Consider the following 10635-nt stretch of genomic DNA (forward strand, 5'->3'; position numbering starts at 1 on the left):
AAAAAAGCAATGGTCTTAATTTCCAAAATAAATTTTTTAAGATTACTCCCAAAGCATAAGAAGGCATGGTTGATGCAGAAGTAGACCTCTTGGGATGTCTTTTGCTTCTGATTGTGACAGATATCTGGTTTAGCAGGCACCTATGTATCTAAGACTCCTGTAGGAGTCTCTTGGCCTCTTTTCTTAGCATGGAAGTCCTATTGTTGCTCATGGAGTGTCCCCAGCTTGCCTTATCAGTGTTATGGGTTAGTGCCAGCGACATGTGTAGCAAGTGTGTGGATATTTTTTAAAGGCACTTCTTTTACTTAGCCATAACCTACTTGATATCAGGTTCTGGTTTATGTTAAAATACAAAACCAGTTCTTAATTATTTAAATTGTTTTCATAATACTCTGGGGGTCACATGCTTATTTATCTTGCTTTTCAGTGAAAATAACAGAAAAAAATTACATGCACACAAACAGGCAGATAATATATGATCTTTAATGTCAGTTCTACCACATGCATACTTACTTGTTTTCCTGTCAATTTTAATAGGGATCTGTGGCTGGAGAATCATCAGAGCTGTATTGAAGAAGAATTTTTTTTTTTTTAATAATCTTGGCAAACTCTACAGAGAAACACAACTGCTGCGCTCATTATACACTAACTTAGAGGTCTTGTGGAAAGTTTTAAAAAATTCTCAGGATGTGCTTCAAATCTAAACAAATTCACTGAACCAGTTTGCCTCAATGGAAGCTGGTCAGGGCATTCACAAAAAGGCATATTTCTCTGATTACTTGAATAAAAATAAAGATTACTTTAATAAAAATAAAAATAAAAATTATCAAAACCTAGAGCTGCAGTTCCTAAAACAGGATGGTAAGATCAATGATCACTACATTACCATGTAAGACACTGAAGATGAAAGAGACATTTTAATAGATGATGGATTTGTCTTACAACACACTAATTGATGCATAGCTTAAGCATCATTTATGTTAAAATCATCATTGATTTTGGTCAGAAAGGCTAATACCTACCTCAAAACTCTAGGAGTAGCCATGAAGAAATAGGTTATCGAATGTCTGTGGACAGGCAATGTCCTAATTTTATGTCAGCACTGTAAAAAGAAATATAACCCCAAAGTAGATCCCTTTGATTCTTAAAAATTTTCAAATTAAAATACAACAGTGGCTCAGGACTTTCACTTGCTATAGATTATATGTGCATACATAAGTATTTTGGTTTTTAAAAATTTATTATAAATTATTTTTTGGGTTTTTTTACTTTTGAAAATTATTTTGGTAGTTTTGATCTTTGTTTCTATTTTATCCTGATGTTCAGACAATCTATTTTGTGTGATTTATAGATGATTGAAGCTAATGTCTAGATACCCATCCACTCATCTATATTTGGGCCAAGTTTCTGGTTTTGTAGGAAAGCATTATAAGAGAAAAATCAAAGATTCTTAGCTGCTTTCAGACCTGACATAAGTAATCTAATAAATAGATAAAGTTCTGGCATATTTTTCCTTTGTTAAAAGGGTTGATGAAGAGTAAGTGATTGAATATACCTTAATGTCAGTCTCAGCTGGAATTATTAGTGTTCTTCAGCATTGGCAGCTCTGTATTTGCTGAGGATATCTTTGATTAAATGTGGATGGACTTTACATACCTCTCAGATCAATCAGAAGTCCAAATGAAAAAGCTACATTATATGAATTTGTAATGCACTGTGAAGAATTTATGTCTACTACATCAGCATGAATAAGTGTCTTCATAATCTGTTTTACCCTTTGGCAATTGACAAACACTGTGTTCATACAGATGGCAGGACTGTACTGCTTGTTTGATCTAAATGTGCTTGTTCATGCAGACCCAGGGACTGTTGGATTTCTGTTCCTTGTTGCATCAGTCTTCTCTTTATAGGAACCTAAGAAAACCAAAATGCAAATGTGAGTAAAGCCGTATCTTCTGAGATAATTGAGACAATTTACATATGAGCTGACAAATAGCAGAAGTCTTCATATCTGTCAACTTGTCAAATGAAAACCGTCTGGCTTGCCTACCAAACATACTGAAAATGTACAGTATACTTGGAATGTTACAGATCAGTCGTAATAACACACAACCAAAGTGATCTGCACCTAAACTTCACATAAAACCTGAATTCACGGCAGCTTGATCAGTAGTGAGACTTCGTGGGCAATGGCTATAAACAGGTGGATCACAAAAGAGAGAGATTTGGGGAAAAAAACAAGGTTTTTCTCTATGTAATTTCTAGTGCTGGGAAATGCATTTTCTTCCATCAAATGTAATGAAACAGATTTCGTCCTGTAAAGAGAAAGCCAAAAAGCAAGAGATAATTAGCTACTCTATAACTGTAACTAGCCCTTGTGCTACTGGAGAAAGAACACCTTTTGAGAAAAGCATAGGTTGGGACCTTGCTCATAAATACAGAAGCTCATAACAGGATGTTAAAGTGAATCCAACCAGTGAGAATCTGAACTGGAAATTCAACAGAATCAATGCTTTTGGAATTGCTGTGTTGAATATAACCTGAGCTCAATCACTTGAAAAAGATATCTGTAGGAAAGCATTGCATTTTTGTGATTTTTTTTTGCCTTGGTAGTTTGCTGTGACAATAAATTTGATATTCTAATAATACCGTTGTGAAATATTTTCTTATTGGTTCTGTGTTTTTACTGAAATTAAAATGAATTGTTTTCTTGTCCTGAGATTGAAACAGCTCTGAAATATTGTCTTGATATGATCTGAAATTTCTCCCCATGTGTAAGTACTTATAGTCTTTGTTTTGGTCACCTGTGGGACTAAGGCAAAACTTACACTTATTCCTAAAATATGGACACAAGTTCTAATTTTTGCCAAGTGATACTTTGATGAGATGTGCGCAATTCACTTATAACCTACAAAATAGGCTACAAATCATGAGACAACAAAAGAAGTTCCACAGAATCACAGAATCAACTAGGTTGGAAAATACCTTTGAGGTCATTGAGTCCAATCTGTGACCAAGCACCACCTTGTCAACCAAACCACAGCACAAAGAGCCATGTCCAGTCTTTCCTTAAACACCTCCAGGGACAGTGACTCCTTCACCTCCCTGGGAAGCCCATTCCAATGCCCAAAATCTGTGAAGAATTTTTCCTAATGTCCAGCCTCAGCCTCCCCTGGTACAGTTTAAGAGTTTTTCTTCTTCTTTTGCTGGTTGCCTGGGAGAAAAGACCGACCCCCACGTGGCTGTAACTCCTTTTAGGGAGTTACAGAGGTTGATAAGGTCAACCCTGAACCTTCTCCAGGCTAAACAATCCCAGCTCCCTCAGCTGCTCCTCATAGAACCTATTACCCAGACCATTCACCAGCCTTGTTGCCCTCCTCTGGACACATTTGAGCATCTCAGTGTCCTTCCTGTACTGCAGGGCCCAGAACTGGACAAATTATGGCATCACCAGTGCCAAATACAAGCAGAAGAGGACACCTCCCTGGTCCTGGTTGCATTCCTGATACAGGCCAGGATGGCATTGGCCTTCTTGGCCACATGTCCACGCTGCTGGTTCATGTTTAGCTGCCATCAATGCCCCAGGTCCCTTTCTGCCTGGGCACTGCCAGCCACTCTGCCCCAGCCTGTGTGCTGCAGAGGGTTGCTGTGGTCAAAGTGCAGGCCCTGGCACTCGGTTTTGTTCAACCTCATATCATTAGATTTGACCTATCTTTGGGACTATTTGTCTTGTTTAATCTGAATTATATTCTGCTGGGTACTTCAGATGCAGTCTGCTTTGATAGACCACCGCTTTTGCGTATTTATGTAAAAATGCCGAAATGCTTTATATAATATAATAATAATATAGCACTGTTGAAGAGGTATGGAAAGGCAGGATATAAATGCTATTGGCAGTTTCAGAACAGTATGCTTTAACAGTGGCATGTGAACAAAGGGATATAATTGCTTAAAATATATTTCAATCACTGGAATTTTTCTGAGTTCTGAGATCAATCCATATTTGTATACTTCATATTGTTTGTTGTCAAAACAATGAACTTTCAGGACTGTCTTGTAAAATCCATATGTGCCATGTATCTGGGCTTTGCTTTATAAATCTTTCAGTATCCTTAAGAGGAAATAGTCTCAGTAGAGTATATTAAGGAGAATTTATAAAGCTTTCTAGTTGCAATAGCTCTTTCTCTATTGGTAGCATTTGGAATTTTGTTACTTTTGAAGGAGAAAAGCACTGTGCAGTACACAAAACTCCAGAATTTTGTAGCAATTGAGTTCTTTGAGTTCATCGACAGCAGTAGGAGTTAGGAATATTTCGTGCTGGGTCTGAATCTGGATTATCTCGCTTATAAAAATCAGTGGTACTGTCTAGCAATTGTGACTTGCAGTGGTTACTTTCTCAGAATTATAAGAACTACATTGTGCTTTCTTTACATGGCTATTTGATAGTTAATTTCATAAATAGCAAAAAACACATGAAAATGATGCTTCTGCTAATCTCTAGAAAGTAAGCAAATTTCAACCCCCAACATTTTATGTAATATAAAATGATATTTTTGAAGAGATGAAATTACATCTCCTAAGTTATTTTTCTGAAATAAAATGAAAATATTAGCTCAAGCATGCTGCAAATTGACCTTTATTTCAGACTCATTAAAAGGTTTGCTACTTGTCCATCTATTTAGATGGTTAATTGCCTTGGCCTTGCAGCCAAGTGTCTGACAGTCATAGGCTTTGGATGGCATTGACAGCTGCGTACAGATCAGGTGGAACATCCTATCTTTTACTGAGATTTGTGTTGGCTGGAATAACTAAATTAAACCATAGGTTGTGGAAATATGGGTGTATGGTGGTGAGATAATGTGGGAAGGAGAGCAGTGGCCCACGGGGAGACCAGATAATTGCACTAAATGTTACTAGCTAGACTAACTCTAGAGTAGGACTCCCTGAGAGCCTTTCTTGGAAAAGTACTTAAATATGCAGTAACCCAAAATATCTACATAAAATAAACTTCTGGAAAATCTCAGGAAATAAATAATGATGGACCAGATTTGCTTTTTAGATAACACTGATCAATTTGGCAATAAGTTGTAGTGTAAAATTGAAAGGAAGATTAGTGCTGAATAGAGATCAGTTGAGTGAGCTTTTCAAGATAAAGCTCCACTGAAAACTGAAATGCAAAAATAATCTAGAAGAACGTAAATAAACAAGAATTGTTTTTCTTACAATCCAATGGAAATAAAGACAGTTTTATACAGGTAAATGTTCCTAGAATTAGATACTTACTCTCAGGTGGCATCAGGATTGGAAGGAAATAATTAAAACATGTAGATATAACCTGCATATTTCCCCAGAGCAGTGAAACCAGACACTATTGGGCTAAATCTCTTATAAACAAAGAAGAATTTTTCATAGTATAATTAGCTGATTAATCAATAATTGAGTAATTGCTTAGTTACATAAGGCAACACACCGTCTGAATTTCCTTGTCATGGATCACTATAAATTACTTGCAATAGCAGTGAAAGCAGTGTAAGAAACTCATAAAAAGGAGATAGGCTTGGAGGTTTATGAGACAATAAAGTTTAATTGGCTGTATTCCATTAAGAAATATCCATGTAAAGCACAAAACAGTAAGCTTTTGAGATCTTAGCTATAATTCCATTTACCTTGTAGACTACCTCTGCAGGCATATTCTAGGCTGGCTATCAGAAGAATACCAGCTTGCAAAAGCTCAACTCTTTCTAAAAACACCAAGAGTGCTGTAAGGCTTCTGTACCTAAGTTCTTGCTTTCAGTTCATTATCCTGTTATTGTTTTGCTCTTTTGTTAACTTTTGTCACTTTTCCCTCTAATTCAGATGTTAATGCATTCTAATTCTGGTATTCTGGTGAAATATAAAAGTGTCTTGATGTCATTGGACTTTTAGTGACATTGGTGGGGTTATAGGTGATATGAAAGTCAACTTAGTTTTGTAATATTTACACTTCAGATTTTTTAAAATCTTAAATTACAGGGGAAAATTTTATTTAAATAATACTCAGTCCAAAGTTAATAAAATTATTACCATGATTTTAAAATACATTTGATTTTGCTGATGAAGCTAAGAAGCTGTTTTAGAACAGGGAGAGAGCATGGCAGAATTTGAACAAGCTGATTTACACCGTGTCACAGTAGCGGAGTTTGTTTAATGAATTCACTGTTTTGCTGAACTTTCACTGAACTATTTCCTGAAGAATACACGAACAGTGGAGTTGAATAATTTCTCAGAGATGCATTTGACATCTAAAGGTAATGCCTTTCTGTACTGTTGCCTAGCAGAGCAGCTCCTGTGATTTGCAGAAAAGAGTGGGAGTGGAGAAGAGAAAACCATAAGTTATATAAAGTTGGTCTGTGTGCATGTTCCAAACATGCCGAATATTTTAACTCTTGAAGGTCATATTGACCAAAATTATTATGCCTGGCAATGAAATTATTTCTTTGATTTTTGTCTGAGACATTACATATTTCTTTTTTTTTTTTTCTTTTTTTTTTTTTTTAACTAAATGTCTGGAACTAATGTTGGAGAAGAGTTTGGGAGACAATTGTGTGCTGAAAATCCTTTGCAATCATGCCAAGGACTGTCACTTCTTTCTTTGGCTTAGGCAAATTAATTGAGCACTTCACAGGTGAACTTAAACATAAATAAGTTCAATGTCTCCTTCATTTTCTACTTGGATGGCTAAATGTGGCCTCAGCTAATGTTATTTCTATCTTTCTCTCTTTCCCTTGCAAGCAGATCAGAGAGTAAATTTAATTAAGTTAATATAGATGGTGCTTTCCATTCAGAAAGCATAAAGCTATCCCCATTTTCAGGTCCGGATGTGCAGCTGATGGCTGCAAAAGCTAAATAGTCTTAAATACATTATTGACATCCTGTACAGGAAAGTGCTTAAAATGGCATAGGGAGCTTAACTGTTACAAATCCTACCAAAGTGGAAGAAACTTATACATTTTTGGGTTGGTTTTCACAACTAAATTTCAACAAACATCTGATTCGTGCACATGAATTATACATTTTAGCACTAGATAATGTGTATCTGTGACAAATTACGTCCTTGATAGGCATTTTCCTACCATCACAGGCAAGAATGCATTCTGCTGTTCACAGTGGATAGCAGATGATGATCACTTCCTGACTGCTGCTGAAAGGGTTTTGTTTCTTCTCCCAAGCCTTACAAATCCCGCTGCAGAAGCACAAATACAGTGATAGCAGACACTAAACATGCTGTGAGCAACTATTAGGCAGTCTTAAGGGTCAAGTCATTGAGTGATGGTGAGGTTTAGAGACTATTTTGAGGATGTTCTTTTAATAGTGACAAAACAGAATTGTACTGTGCACTCATCCCTACATGTTTCTGCTACTAGGAAGGCATCTACCACAGACTTCTCTCCATCAAAATCACCTGCTACAAGACAGCTGACTCAAAAATCTCTGTGTGAAGTATTATTATATTTTATTGAAATATGTGTTTGTGTGTGTTTTTGTATTCAGACAAGTGAAAAAGTAATCAATTGATGTTTCTTGTCAAATGAAGTGCAGAACTGACTTTCTGAAGCATTTTTAAGTCTGATATCTGTTGCTCTTTAATGTTGCACAAAAAATAAATACTGAGAAATCCCTGAAGCAAGATCTTGAATGTCTTCACGGTCTAAGAAATAATACAAAACAAATAGGTAAGTATAGAAGCTATTTCTGCCAGGATTCATAATTCTCTAATTTATTCCCAATTCAGATTGAAGTAAAAAAATCCCAAAAACCTGTTGAGCATGATCTCTAATAATGCCAACTCTGAGAATCTTCAATTACTCCAATTATTTCTGTATGAACCTTGCAACACTGAAAGAATTTAAAGAAATACTTTTATTTCCTGTAGCCTTCACTCTTGATTTCTAAAGGTGACCCTCCCAGTTTTTCAAACAGTTAAAAAAGTCAGTATATTTCACTTGAGCTCTGTATTAATGACAAGAAAACAAAATCTAGGATCTCTCACTGAATTATTTTCTTATTATTCCAATTTCAGTTAAGCTTCCTGATACTATGGGATTTGAGTAGAAATTTTATTCTATCTTGTTTGTCTTGTTTTACTTTACCATTTTCTAATTTTCCTTTTAACAGTTAAAGAACAAGGTAAAATGTCAATGAATACCTATTCCATAGCTTGAATTATTTAAAACATATTTTAGTATAATGCATTTTAGATGTCAAAATGATATAGTCCTGATTGTGATACACATATTAAAAATGAACACTTTTCCTGTAGGCAAAGATAATGAAAGAAATTATGTTCATATTAGTTACTGCTTGATGTTGAGAAGGTTAACAGATTATTGGATATATTTGGCATTTTCACTGGAACTGTTATTTTCAGTGCAATAATGGAATCCTCTACATATTCCCACTCTTTCTACCGCAGCCATGAATATTCTAAGCAATACTGCAGGCAGAAAACTATAAGGCATTGAAATAACGTAAAATTTCCTCTATTTTTCCATTAAACTAGTGTGCAGTATTGTTGTAAATGTAACATCATTTTTATGAATGCAATTACTTTCATTCACAGTGAGATTTTTTGACTGCCACTAAATTTTTCCTTTTCTGGAGTCTTCATTCCTTAGGGTCAAATACTGCAGAAGCAGCTGAATTAGTAAAATGCTGTATGATAAAAAGCACTCAATTTTAGGTACTGCTTTCCAAGGAAGTAAAAAGCCAAATGAGAGACATAATTTTCAGAAGTACAGTAAATATGACTTAGAAGGAGAATCTGAGCATTTTGCTTTGCATCTAAAGAACTGTGGAAACACAGATATTTGACTGACAGGAAAATCGCTGCAAGTAGAAAAAAAATGGTCTGTCTTCTATACACATTGGGGACAAAGTAAAATTAATCAGCCGTAGAAAAAAAGAGACAGCTTTAAATTATGCATTAGGAGAGCTTTCCTAGTGGCTGATAACAAAGAACTCAAACGCATTGTCTGAGGATGATGTGGAGTTTCTCTGTCTGTAACTTGGGCAAACATCAGTCAGGAAACAAATCAATATTGCTGAGTTTGCTTTATGCAAAGAGATAGGCTTTAAATTATGCCTTCAATCTTGTCATTCTGCAGCATTAAATATCATAAAGAAGGATCGTGTTTTTAACAGGGAAAAGTATATTCCCTCTTCAGGGGCAGTTTATGTGATTATGGAGAAAATCTCTTTTCCCAAAACAATTAATTAATTTTTGGAAAGAGTGGTGTAGAGTGGATTGTTGCAATTTAGAAACACAAGGTTATTTGGTTAGAGATTAAAGTTTAAGGCCTGCTTTTTGATCTATATGGTGGTAATTTGTAGTCCTAAACCAGAAAACTATAAAACCATCTAAAATATATTATCGTTTCAACTTATACAAACAGTCTTAATATATTGCAGTGTTACTTATCTGCTACAAACACTAGAAAGATTTGAAGAACTGGTGATATGATGCTCTGAAAATTCCTTTTCTGACATTTACTATGAAAGAAGAAAATTCTCATGGAAATATCCCATCAATGCTCACTAGTTTGTATTTTAGAAGTAAAGTACTGAAGAGCACACTGTTAGCAGAATTTGTAGACTCCTTAATTTCTTAAAAAACCTCCAAAAACCTCAAAAAAATAAAAAAAAGAAAAAGAGAAAAAGATAAGTTAGAATCTCCACAGTATTTAGAATATGAATAGTTTATAATTTACCCTAGACTAGAATAAAATAGATTAGATTAGAATAGTTTTCTCTGGTGTGTATTTCAGGAAAAACAGCTCTTCTTGTTAAATTCTCTTCTATTGAAAAAAACCTAATTTTAGAGTGCTTCCATAGGACATTGTCTATAAACACTGAGTCATTAGCACAAAGTGGTGAGTATATAATTCTGTCAGAATATGCTCAAGAAGCAATGGTGTCTTGGGGTGACATTAGCGTTGGACTAGAAATTACATTTGCTGTGGTATAGGTGAATTCTCTTGTCTTGCACTTCATTTTCACTGTGGATAATTAGACACCCAGGCAACAATTCAAATAGCTCCTTTAATTTATGTGCTATGCTTGCTTTTTATTTTCTTGCTAGCCCTACTATTAGAGCTTTAATTTTCTCTAGGAATTTGACTTTTTGAGTCTTGAGAGGTTAGATTCTTATAATTAATGTGCAATCATATATATAGCAAAAATGTCAAGTAGAATAGGATTGAATCATAAGTCAAGTTATAAATTAAGGTTGGTGGTTCTGAAGGATAAAGCAAGATCTGTGGGTTCACTTCTAACAAAGCAGTAAGAATAGCACTAAAGAAGCAGTGGGAGACAAAAACCATTTTATCATTCGAAAGCCAGAGATGATCTGACTGAGAGAAGTGCTTTTGAATAAGTAAAACTGTGACTACTCAGGGCTACGGTGACGTAAGGGCTGTATAGCGACCTCTGGCACCTGCACATTGCCTTGAACAAATGTTCTACTTGATACATGGGCTGCAACTTGGTATCTGAGGCAAAAAGGTTATATCAAAATTTCATTGAAAGCAGTAAAGCATTTGCTGTCATAAGGCACTTGCTAGACAGCGTCAAACAGCAAAGGCTGATGACATCTGCTCT

The sequence above is a fragment of the Zonotrichia albicollis genome, chromosome Z, assembly GCF_047830755.1.
Source record: "Zonotrichia albicollis isolate bZonAlb1 chromosome Z, bZonAlb1.hap1, whole genome shotgun sequence".
NCBI classification, from domain to species: Eukaryota; Metazoa; Chordata; class Aves; order Passeriformes; family Passerellidae; genus Zonotrichia; species Zonotrichia albicollis.